This window comes from Dermacentor andersoni, chromosome 8 (assembly GCF_023375885.2).
Source record: "Dermacentor andersoni chromosome 8, qqDerAnde1_hic_scaffold, whole genome shotgun sequence".
Lineage (NCBI taxonomy): Eukaryota > Metazoa > Arthropoda > Arachnida > Ixodida > Ixodidae > Dermacentor > Dermacentor andersoni.
In genome coordinates this window covers 23,535,418-23,546,202 of record NC_092821.1, presented here as the reverse complement: position 1 = coordinate 23,546,202, position 10,785 = coordinate 23,535,418, and positions in this window count along the sequence as shown.

The following is a 10,785-nucleotide window of genomic DNA, read 5'->3' as shown; positions in this document are numbered from 1 at the left end:
AAGTATGCTTTTGTGCATCACTCTGTCCTTGTCCAACCTCTACTTACAATCAACCGCCGATGAACACATGCTTCTCCTGTATTTACTGTTTCTCAACGACAACAAAAACAAAAAAACCTTAGCGCCATTTGTGGTTATTTCTTTGAACTGCACTATTTAATTATGCCTAGATGGAGAGAGAACAGATGAATCGCATCACAGGTTTTAAGAAATATATTCAATATGCTCACGGAGTATTTCGTATTGATACCGTGTTCTCAATGTTACAGATCTGAATGATGCTCTAGTGATCTTACGTGTTGTATTGCGAAACAAAACCACATACGAAAATATACAGGATACACTTTCAATACAATTTGCGGGATATTTAACGGCAAACTACCGCAAGGAAAACAATGCAGGAAATTGACTAGGTATACCATGTTGTTTGGAATAGCAAGTATACCCGTTGTACAGAATAAAAAAATGAAATTTTTTTCACTGATATGAAAAACATGTGGATCTGCTCCTCTTAGTGTTTTTTTTTTATTAACAAATAACTGTTGCGACAACGTTTGCTTTGGTGCAGTTTTGTTCTTCAAAGCAAAGATTGCCTCTGTAGCCATTTTATGTTTTTCAGAAATTGTAGAAAGCTGTCTTACGTATGTCAGATTATAGTACAGAGTGCACCCATTTGTGGTCACTAATAAGATACTCAGCTCTATATTAGTGTACTGTATATTGAATGGCTTGCTTTGGGATAGGTTGCTAAGAAAATTTTTGAAGAAACCACATTTTTCTGCCTGCTTATGTTTTGCCGAAACAAAATAGCTACGTGGCATGGCATGCTGGCTAGCGTATCCTGAAGAGAAAAAGAAAAGGTTTCGCAAGGATCAGTACATATTTGCTGTGAGTGAAAAAAAGAATATGAGAGGCGGAAGGGTGTATAAAACGAATTTTAAAAGAGGAAAACAATCTCAAAAAATTATTGTATACGGTGTTGGTTTCCGTTGTCGCCTGCAGAGAAAGTCGTGTGTTCGTCGAGCGCATAGCAGACGACAAGGGATGGCGTTTCCCCCTCGCACGTTAACAAAGTCGTTACTATTAAAGTAGGCGTCATTTTTCTTTGTTATTTCCTCTCGCACGTTGACCTACCAAGAACCAGGGGAGAAATTAGCGTTCGCGGCGCAATTCTCCTTCACCTGGGGGCTACAGACTGTGGCTCCAATAAGACCATGTACAAGCATCTAGGAAAATTAGTTATTACGCAGGTACCTTGAAAACCTTTGTAAACTGCCGCCATCACACTCCAGCTCCAAGAGGGACTGTAATTACCTTCATGTCAGCATGGACTCTGCGTCACCGACAAGACAAAAAGGCTCCTCTAACAACGAAGAATTGACACACACTCAGTATCAGCGGCACCGATGAGACCTTTTTATTTATTTATATATATTCATATTACCTCAACGTTCCCGGGTATGGGGTATTAAATAAAGGATGGGTATGATAATTACAAGATAATGATGTTGATGCTTCTTTTAATTGAATGGGGATAATAAGGCTTTCACCTTGCCGTGGTAGATTATTTCAGTCCCGGATGAGTCGACAAAAGATGATCGAAGACGAGTAGAAGTTCTTGTTCGAACTTCTGCTCATCTTCTGCTCAGCTTCATGCTGGAAATTTGACTGGAGAGGTAATGGGCTGGTGTTATCACTGATGCTGCTAAAGGGGAATGATAAAATTTATGAAAGAGGCACAATCGAGACATTTTATGTCATGAGTCAAGATTTGCTAAGGAGGCTCGGGATTTTAAGGGAGAGACACTGGTATAATATGAGTAAGCGCAGTAAATGAAGCTGATAGCGGGAGTTTGCATTTTTCTAGAATCAGAATATTGCAAGCATCTAAGAAAATCTGTTATGCAGGCTGGTTTTTTCGCCTTTTCTCCTTTATTTTTTATTTAGGATAGATGCCACTGCTGCTGAGTGAATGCAGTGATACTAACACTGATTTCCTTTGACTCAAACACCACCACGTCTGCCTCTGCTTAAGTCCGTACCGCTGCTTCAGTGCTGCATGTGTTTTCTTCACAGGTGGAACGGGTAATTCTGCTTACGATATATGTCTGGTTTGTAAGCAGTCACTTCTAGAAAATGGCTGATGCCTTGTCTGTACAGAATGCGGATATGGTTAACACTTGGGCGCCACTTCTCGTACTAACAAGACTGCCTACAAGGCAATGCAGACATTGCTAAGAAAAGCAGGAGATGCCAAACATGTGTCATTTCAGCTGCTTAAGGCCCCCAAAAGTAAAACAATGAACAGGTACAGAATCACCAGTCGTCCAGTGAAAATATTCTAATAGAAATCAACAAAGAGGTTTGTGAACTGCCAGATGTCAAACAGAAGCTAGGTGCCGTTTTCCAGGAAAAAGAAACTGTGGAATGAATGGAAAAATCTGTGCAGCATCGTTCACATCAGTACCATCAAGTACTAGTCCAAATGATGTTTCACTCAACTGAGATTGTTACTTTAAAGAAAAGAGATGAAAAGATTGAGTCGTGAACATTGATCGGGAATTCGTGGATGGCAACAAAAAATGAACAGGCTTAACAATATAGTAGCAGGAATAATTTTGAAAACATGGACTCGCTCAAGTTCAAAATGAAAATCGGTTCGAAAAGATCAATACAATTGCTCAGCACTTAGGTCTGGCTCAGTTGGCTAAACAGGACGTAGAAGGCTTTCTTAGACTGCCAACTAAGAGTGGCAAACCCACGGCAGTACTCGTTTGTTCTTGTTCGCTTGTAAGAAAGATCAATAGATTGGAAAGGAGCTAAGTATGAGGGAAGGTATGTCCAGTGTTTAATTTGTTCACAATTTAACGTCGCAGAACAAAAAGCTCATGTGCATGATGAAGGCAAACGCAACCGAAAAGCAGTATGCATGGCATAGTGATGGGAAGCTGTTTGTGCGCAAGTGAATCGGTGAACCGGCCGACCAGGAAATCATAATCAAAACGGAAGCCGCTGTCATGTGCCTTGCTTATCTGTATCAACTTCCTTTTTTTAGACATGGCATCACAAACGAGGCCTTCTTGCTGCGATGCTTTATCTGTTAATTCTGATGGACGCAGTTCGCTTGTTCACGAAAATGACAGCAGCAGCAGCAAGCGACTTTATTGGGGTCGTGAGGACCTAAGCGGGGGCCTGCAGGTCCCTACCCAGCCGTTGGCTAGTCCCATGTCGGAACAGAGAGGCCATGCCTCTCCGCTCATTCACGGGCCCTCTGGACAGCCAGGAGCTGGGCGTCCTGTCTTGGGTCTGTGATGGCCTTCATCCAGTGTTCTTCTTTAATAAAAGCCGGTAACCCAGGGCACTGCCAGAGCATGTGATTTAATGAGCGAAATTCTGTGCCACAATCTGGGCAGAGTGGATCGATGTCCGGGTGGAGCTTGTTCAAAAAGCCCCTAGAGGGGTAGGGCCCCCTCTGGAGCATGCGAAGCGTGTTAGCTTGTGGCCTGTTGAGCTTATGATGGGGGAAGGAAAACTCTGCCTATTCCCTCTGTAATGAGAGGTGATTTCATGAAAAGTAACCAGTGGATCACTGTGGACGAGCTCTCCCGAACTTACCCGAGACACCATCCCGTCGCGGCATACGAAACCTCGCGCACGGTCTCATTGGGGTTCAGGTGACCCGGTAATACGTCTGGTCCCATGTGAGCTGGGAACCAGGCTACTTGGTGAACGATGTCAAAGGGGTGTTTGCCGTTTAGAATCCTGGCTGCTTCTTTGGCTATCAATCCCGATGCGAACGCTCTAACGGCTGCTCGGTAGTCCGTGTACACCGTAGTGCGTTTTGAGTCCAGTAATCCGAGAGCTATAGCAGCCTGTTCCGCCACATCGACCGAAGAGGTTTTCAGCGAGGCTACCGAGAGGACTTCTCCCCTGTCATTGACTATGGCTACGGAGAACTCGTTGGCACTGGCATGTCGCGCCGCATCAACAAAGGTCTCCGGTCCGGATATGTTCTTTAAGAAAGTTCTAGCCCTCGCTAACCTTCGACCTTTATTGTGTTGGGGGTGGACATCTCTTGGAAAAGGGTCTACAATGAAGGAGTTCCTTGTCTGAATATCAAGTTGCGGGATATTTCCTTGATTGAAGCTTGGACGGAGGCCTGCCGCATCCAGAAGTCTTCTGCCTGCTTTGGAGTTTGATAATCTAATAATTTGTGCCGATCTTCGTGCTTCTATTAATTCCGAAGTTGTGTTGTGTACTCCAAATGTCATGAGTTTCTTTGTGCTAGCCATGATTGGCACGCCGATCACCCTTTTGATACTTTCGCGCATAAGCGTGTCTAATTTATCCATTTCCGTTTTCGTCCAATTGAGTGCCGAGACTATGTAAATGACATGGCTGATGAGGAAAGCCTGGTGAGCCCTAAGGAGTATATCCTCGCCTATGCCACCTTTCTTGTTCGACACTCTCATAATTAATCTAATATTGTTCTCAGTTTTCGTGGTGAGTTGGGCGATAGTCTTAGCGTTGCATCCCTTTGAGTTTATTGAAAGCCCTAGTATTTTGATAGAGTCTACTCTCGGGATGGTGTGCCCATCTCTGGTACGAACGCTAATGGGCACCTGATCGAGTGGGGTGAGTCCCCTAGCACCTCGTGTAGCCTGTCTGTACAGCAGGAGTTCCGACTTTCCAGGCGAGAGTGCCAGTCCCGTACCCTCCAAGAAAGACTCTGTAACATCCAGAGCCTCCTGTAGAGCTTGTTCGACCGTAGCATCCGATCCTCCAGGACACCAGATTGTAATATCGTAAGCGTATAATGCATGACCTACGTAAGGAATTGCTGCAAGGCTTTCCGACAACTTGCGCATTGCTATATTAAAGAGAAGGGGTGAGATAACTGCCCCTTGGGGAGTACCCCTGTTTCCGAGTGTGAAATATTCCGAGACTGATTGGCTCAACTTTACGGCCGCCGTCCTGCTCTCGAGGAAGGATGCAACGAAGGAGAAGAATTTAACTCCTAAGTTCAAGGCCGATATCTCCTGAAGGATATAGTCATGTGCAATTGTATCGAATGCCTTGGATAAATCCAGTGCGAGAACCCCTTTTACATCTTTGCTTTGAGAGTCGATTATCTGTGTTTTGAGCAGGAGCTTGACATCCTGCGTTGAAAGCAAGGGCCTGAAACCAGCCATATTGTACGGCAATAGTTTGTTGCGCTCAATATGTCTCGATATCCTGTTATGCACTGCATGTTCCGCTACTTTGCTAATGCAAGAAGTAAGGGAGATAGGACGGAGGTTCTCCAAGCTGGGTGACTTACCTAGCTTGGGGATGAAGACCACTGTGGCCTTCTTCCAACTCTCCGGTACAACACCCTCCTCCCATACCTCATTTATTTCCTTCACTAAAGCTTGAATTGCTTTGTCGTCCAAATTTCTTAAGAGTCGGTTTGTAACTCCGTCGGGGCCTGGGGCAGACCTTCCGTTTAAATTGTGCAGCACTTCCCTGATCTCAGCTTCCGAGATGGGGACGTCCAGCTCTGGGGCAGGCGTGCCCTCATACTGAGGGAGGGGAGAACCTGGGCTTTGGCCAATTGGAAGGTATTTGTTCACTAGTTTCCGAAATATGGAGGCCTCTGATATGCCTTCCATTTTTTCCTTATTAATTAATCGGTCTATGACTAGTCTCTGATTACATTTGGATTGTCCATCGTCTAAGAGATGTTTAAAGAGGGTCCTTTTGCCTCCTTTGCGCATTTTTCCATCCGCTGCCGAGCAGGCGTCTCTCCATTGCTGTTTATTAAGTACGGAGCAATGCTCCTCAATGAGTTTATTGAGCTCCGCGATCTTTTTCCGTAGCCTGCGATTGAGTCTTTGTGTCTTCCATCTCTCGAGGTGAGAGCGCTTGGCTTCCAGGAGATGCCCTAACCTTGCGTCCATCCTTGGGGCATCAAAATCTGTAACTATTTCCTTGGTGGCCTTCTCGACATCCATTTGTATCTGTACAAGCAGTTCACTGAACGTGTCGTATACGGCCTCATCTTCACCTCTTATTTTCCTAAAGAGGTCCCAGTCTGTGTACCTATAGGTTTTGGGGGGAGCCGCTATTATTTCCATCCTGAGTTCTATTATGTAGTGGTCGCTCCCCAAGTTCTCCTGTAAGTTGGACCACGTGGCCACAGCATTTCTAGTGAAGTTGAGATCAGGGGTCGTGTCTCTGGCGACCGAGTTTCCCAGCCTCGTGGGGAAACGTGGGTCCGAGACCAGCGTCAGGTTTACGTCTGTACTCGCTGCAACTAGGTTGGCCCCTTTCTTTGTTCGTGTTACATAACCCCAAGCCGGCTGGGGACCGTTGAAATCTCGTGCGACTATTAAGGGCTGCGATTTCGCAGCGGTTGCGACCCTATTTAGTAGTGAGCGGAGATTATGCTTATGAGCGGAAGGAGAGCTGTACAAGTTGAGAATGAAAATGTTACGTCGGATTTTTCCGTGGAGGATGATTTAAATTAACTGTCCCTCGGGACCAGATTTCTTATCCGAGTTACAAATTTTGACTTCGTGCTCCTGAAAAGAGGTGTCTTTCCTGACGAATGTGGCGGTACCTCTGTCATTTTCTCCTTTTTGGCTAACCGAACGGTAGCCCGATAAATTTACCTTCTCACTAAGTGTTTCTTGCAAGAGCAGGACGTGCGGCATTATCGCTTGTGCTTTGATGAGCTGCAATAGAGCAGCCTTGTGCCTTAAGAAGCTGGCGCAATTCCACTGCCAGATAATTAGGTTTCCGGTTTGTCCCGCCATTTTGATTTCTATTGAATAGCAGAGCCTGCAGGGGACTCGTGGTATCGGGATCCTGCTGTACTTTCTTAGCTTTTGCAGTGGTGCCAGTGGTGATGCTTTTGATTTTGCTAGAGTCTATCATATTCATTTTAGACTCGAGGATGCCAACTCTACGTGTTAGGTGGAGATGTTACTGTCCATATGCTCGATAGTGCTAGATTGAATAGCTAAAGCCTCTCTCAGCTGCGTGAGCGATTCCTCTATTACCTTCAAAGACGCGAGTATGTTTGGCTCTGGCTTAGGGTCCTGAGCGGGGGACTCGTCAGTTTGCATTGGCTCTCTTTCCGTGGTCGCGAGAGGGGCGGAAATAGCTTTGCGCTTATTCGACCCTTCTGCTTGAACTGGGATGGGTAAGGCTACTTCGCGTGGTTCACGCGAGTTACGGAAGAGCTCGAACTCAGCCCTCAGCGTTCGTAGTGTCTCTTTCAGCTCTGCATTTTCCTTCTTAAGCATTAAAATCTCAGATTGCTCTCTTTTATGCTCCGGCGAGATGCCCTGTGTTACCTTTTTGCCGCATGAGATGTTCATCCTGGCCTTGTCTGCCCAGGACATTGGTTCCTGGATTCGGACCCTGGAACCCGATCGTCCTCTCGAACGGGAGCATCTGCTGCTATTGTCGCGCCCTCTGGAGCGAGAGCGCGATCTGCTGGATCGCCTTCTGGATCGGGAGCGGGTGCGTCCTCTCGATGCCGATATGTTGTGGTGGGGGGAGTAGAACGGTTTCTCTCCCGCCATTGCTTCTCCGCCGCTAGCTCTGTCGAAGCCACGCGGTCCTGCCGCCTGCTGCGCGTGCTGTGTGCGCCTGCGGCGCCGTCGTCTTTGCCGCACGATTTATGGCACCTGGAAGCGCTGTTTGCACTTGCGGTCTGCCGTTTGCTGTGCCCCACCACAGATGGCGCACTTGGGATCACATTGATGATCCTCTGATGGTGTGAGCATGCCACATCCGCGGCATTTTTTCTGGTCTTCTCCCTTCGGGCAAACGTCGGACCTGTGGCCCAATTCTCCACAGGCATAACAAACTTCTACTTGCCTGCGATACAAGGAACAAGGGTAGTGAACGCCATCACATACGACGTTTAGGGGGACCTTGTGTCAGTCGAACAATACGATCACTGTTGTTGTCTTCTTGATTCTTCTAACCCCCAGAGCGCTGGGGTTTCTCCGGTTGACGATCATCTCCGTCAGTTCTGCGTCACTGATGTCCACGTTGATTCCGCGGATCACTCCTTTACATGTGTCGTCCGACGCAGCCACGTAGGCCGCCACTTCTATGACGACACTTGCCACACAAATCTGCTGAACCTTGGCGTAGGCGCGCGCGTTCGTCTCGAACGGCGTGGCAACCACGAGAATGTTCTGGAAGGGGTTCGTGCACAACGTGTCGTCGAACACCTGCTCCGCTGTTAGGGAAGCCGCCTTGGCGAGCGAGCGCTTGAAAACAATAAGGTCCGTCTTCTTAACATCCAGCCCTCCACGAGGCCTTATAATGGTCTTAAAGTGATTCCTAGGAAGGTTCGCGATTCTGGAAGCTTCCACAACTCGTCTCAATACCTTCTGTGGTGCGGCAGTGCGGGCGCCACCATTACCGCTTCCTTTCGCTGACGTGGAGGCGTTAGGATCACACCGCTCTGCAAGTTTCTTCTTGCTCACGACTTCGATCCAGTCTAAGCAGTCCGCTTCATCCGGATTGATTTCCATGCCTTCTACAACCGAGGTATTGGGGTTGGAGGCCATTTTCTAGCTCGACGACGCGTTGGGCCTAGGCTCGACGCCTGCCCGACCGCCCCGTATGGTTTGGCTCGTTAGGCATGGCTGCGCGCCAACGTGGCATGCGGTGGAAAACTCGCGGAAAAGTCCGAAAAATCCACCCACCGGTAAGATTTCGGTAGCCGCCTGTTCCTTGGAGTAAACTGCGTCGATTGATGCACAGTTCCTGTGGGTTGAGGCAAGAAATCTGGTCCAAAAGGTTTGTAGAAACGGGAGCCGAAGCGATTCAGCAGTTTCAAGTATACACGGCTTTGGGTTCTTTGAATCATAGATATGGTATACTAGAATAGAGAGAAAGATGATTTGAGAGTCAACATGATGTATCCTTTGCTAGGTACTAATTTAAGGGGTGTTCACAGAAAAGTGTACAGTCAGTGGCGTATAATTTTACGTTAAAGAAAATCTTCACTACAAAGTTTGGTAAGACTTTTCTCTTCTTTGTAGGCACTACGAATAATTTGCTGTGAAATGTTTTGGAACCCTCGTTGCTTGCACTTGTCGACCCCTCTCTACAGAAATTGCCAAATTTGCTGAGTTTCTACGGGATGTCCTTGAACACGCATGTATCCTAAATGTTTCTGTTGTTTTAGTGGGAGTTTTTATTATGGGTCTTTTGACAAAGAGCTCTCCACGACATTTTTTATGAGGCCATTGATACATTTCACTTCGCCAATGTTACCAAATCTCCAACGAGAACAACATTAGAGAGTGCCACTTTAATATATCTGTGCGTCACAAATAATGACTTGTTCGGTGTTCTATGTGGTGTGCTCAGACTTGATTTAGGCGACCACCTAGCGATTTTTTATTTCTTTTTTCCTCGCTTATTACGAATACGGAAACAAAATATCAGCTCAACAAACAGTATACCGAAGTTTCAATCAGGATATTTTGGCTTAGTTTAGATCTAAGATAGAAAGCAGTGGATGGAGCAACACAAAGAGAAAAGTCCTTGTATAGCGTACAATATCTTCCTTGAGTTGGTAAAAAGCAAATATGATAGCACATTTTCTCTGTTAGTAAAAAAAAAAAACTACAATATGTCTCCATAGCAATGGGTAACGGGTAAGTCGTACAAACGAATTCTAGCACGTGACAAACTTTTTGAGAAATTCATCCGAATAAACCATCCAGTCATGCTTAAGGAATATAAAAATTACGAAATAAGTTAGGTTGGTTACGACATAAAAACCCACTGGAAATATATTACAAGAATAAATCTGCCGCAGTATCAAACTGCTTTAAGAACATCTGGAATTGTCTTTGTGACTTTATGGGAAAGAACTTGTCATCTGCCTAGCACATCATTATTCAATAATGTCGGCTAGAGGGGCGCTGCTTTGGCAGACAAATTTATTGTACATTTCTTATCCTCTAGTGAATTGTGGAGAAAGAAGATAGAAAGCATGAAGTTAGTTCATATACTTCCTATCCAGTTGTGTGTTCTATATCCTTAAAGCCGTGCAGTGAACATGAAGTTTTCACGTTTCTCCAAACCTTAGATAAATTCACTCCGGCAGGAGCAGATGAAGTTAGTGCCGAATCAATTATTTCTTTTACTGATCTAATCAGCTCGCCACTACAACGTATAATGATCTTTTAGACCAAGGTATTTTTCCAGACGTTTTGCAAATTGCAAGAGTTTTGCTCAAAGGTGGCCCGTATGACAACATAAATAAATATAACCCTTTATATGTCTTTCTGATGTTTTACGAAATACTGGAATATGTGATAAAAAAATTGTCTTGCAAGTTTCTTAACACCAGACAATTTTTTATGAAAGAAGCATTCGTGTTTCGTAAGAGGAAGCCAACTGAAATGGCGCTGCTTAGTATAAAAGAAAATATACTTTCTTATCATAGATTAGAAACGATTAACAGTAGGACTTTTGTTAGATTTCAAAAAGGAATCTGATTTTACTTAACATGACATTTTATTTTACAAGCTACCATTTTGTGGCATCTTAGGAGTTACCTTAAATCTATCTTTCCCCTCGTGAGCAGTATACATGTTTTATGGGCCCTCAGTCACAAATGAAACAATATATAGTATTTCACAAGGGTCTATGCCAAGTCCAATATTCTTTATTCTCTATATTGACGATAAATTAGCCGTTCCAAGAAGTCCTGCAGTAGTTCTGTATGAAAATTATACCAGTGTATTATTTTGCTGGTATGCA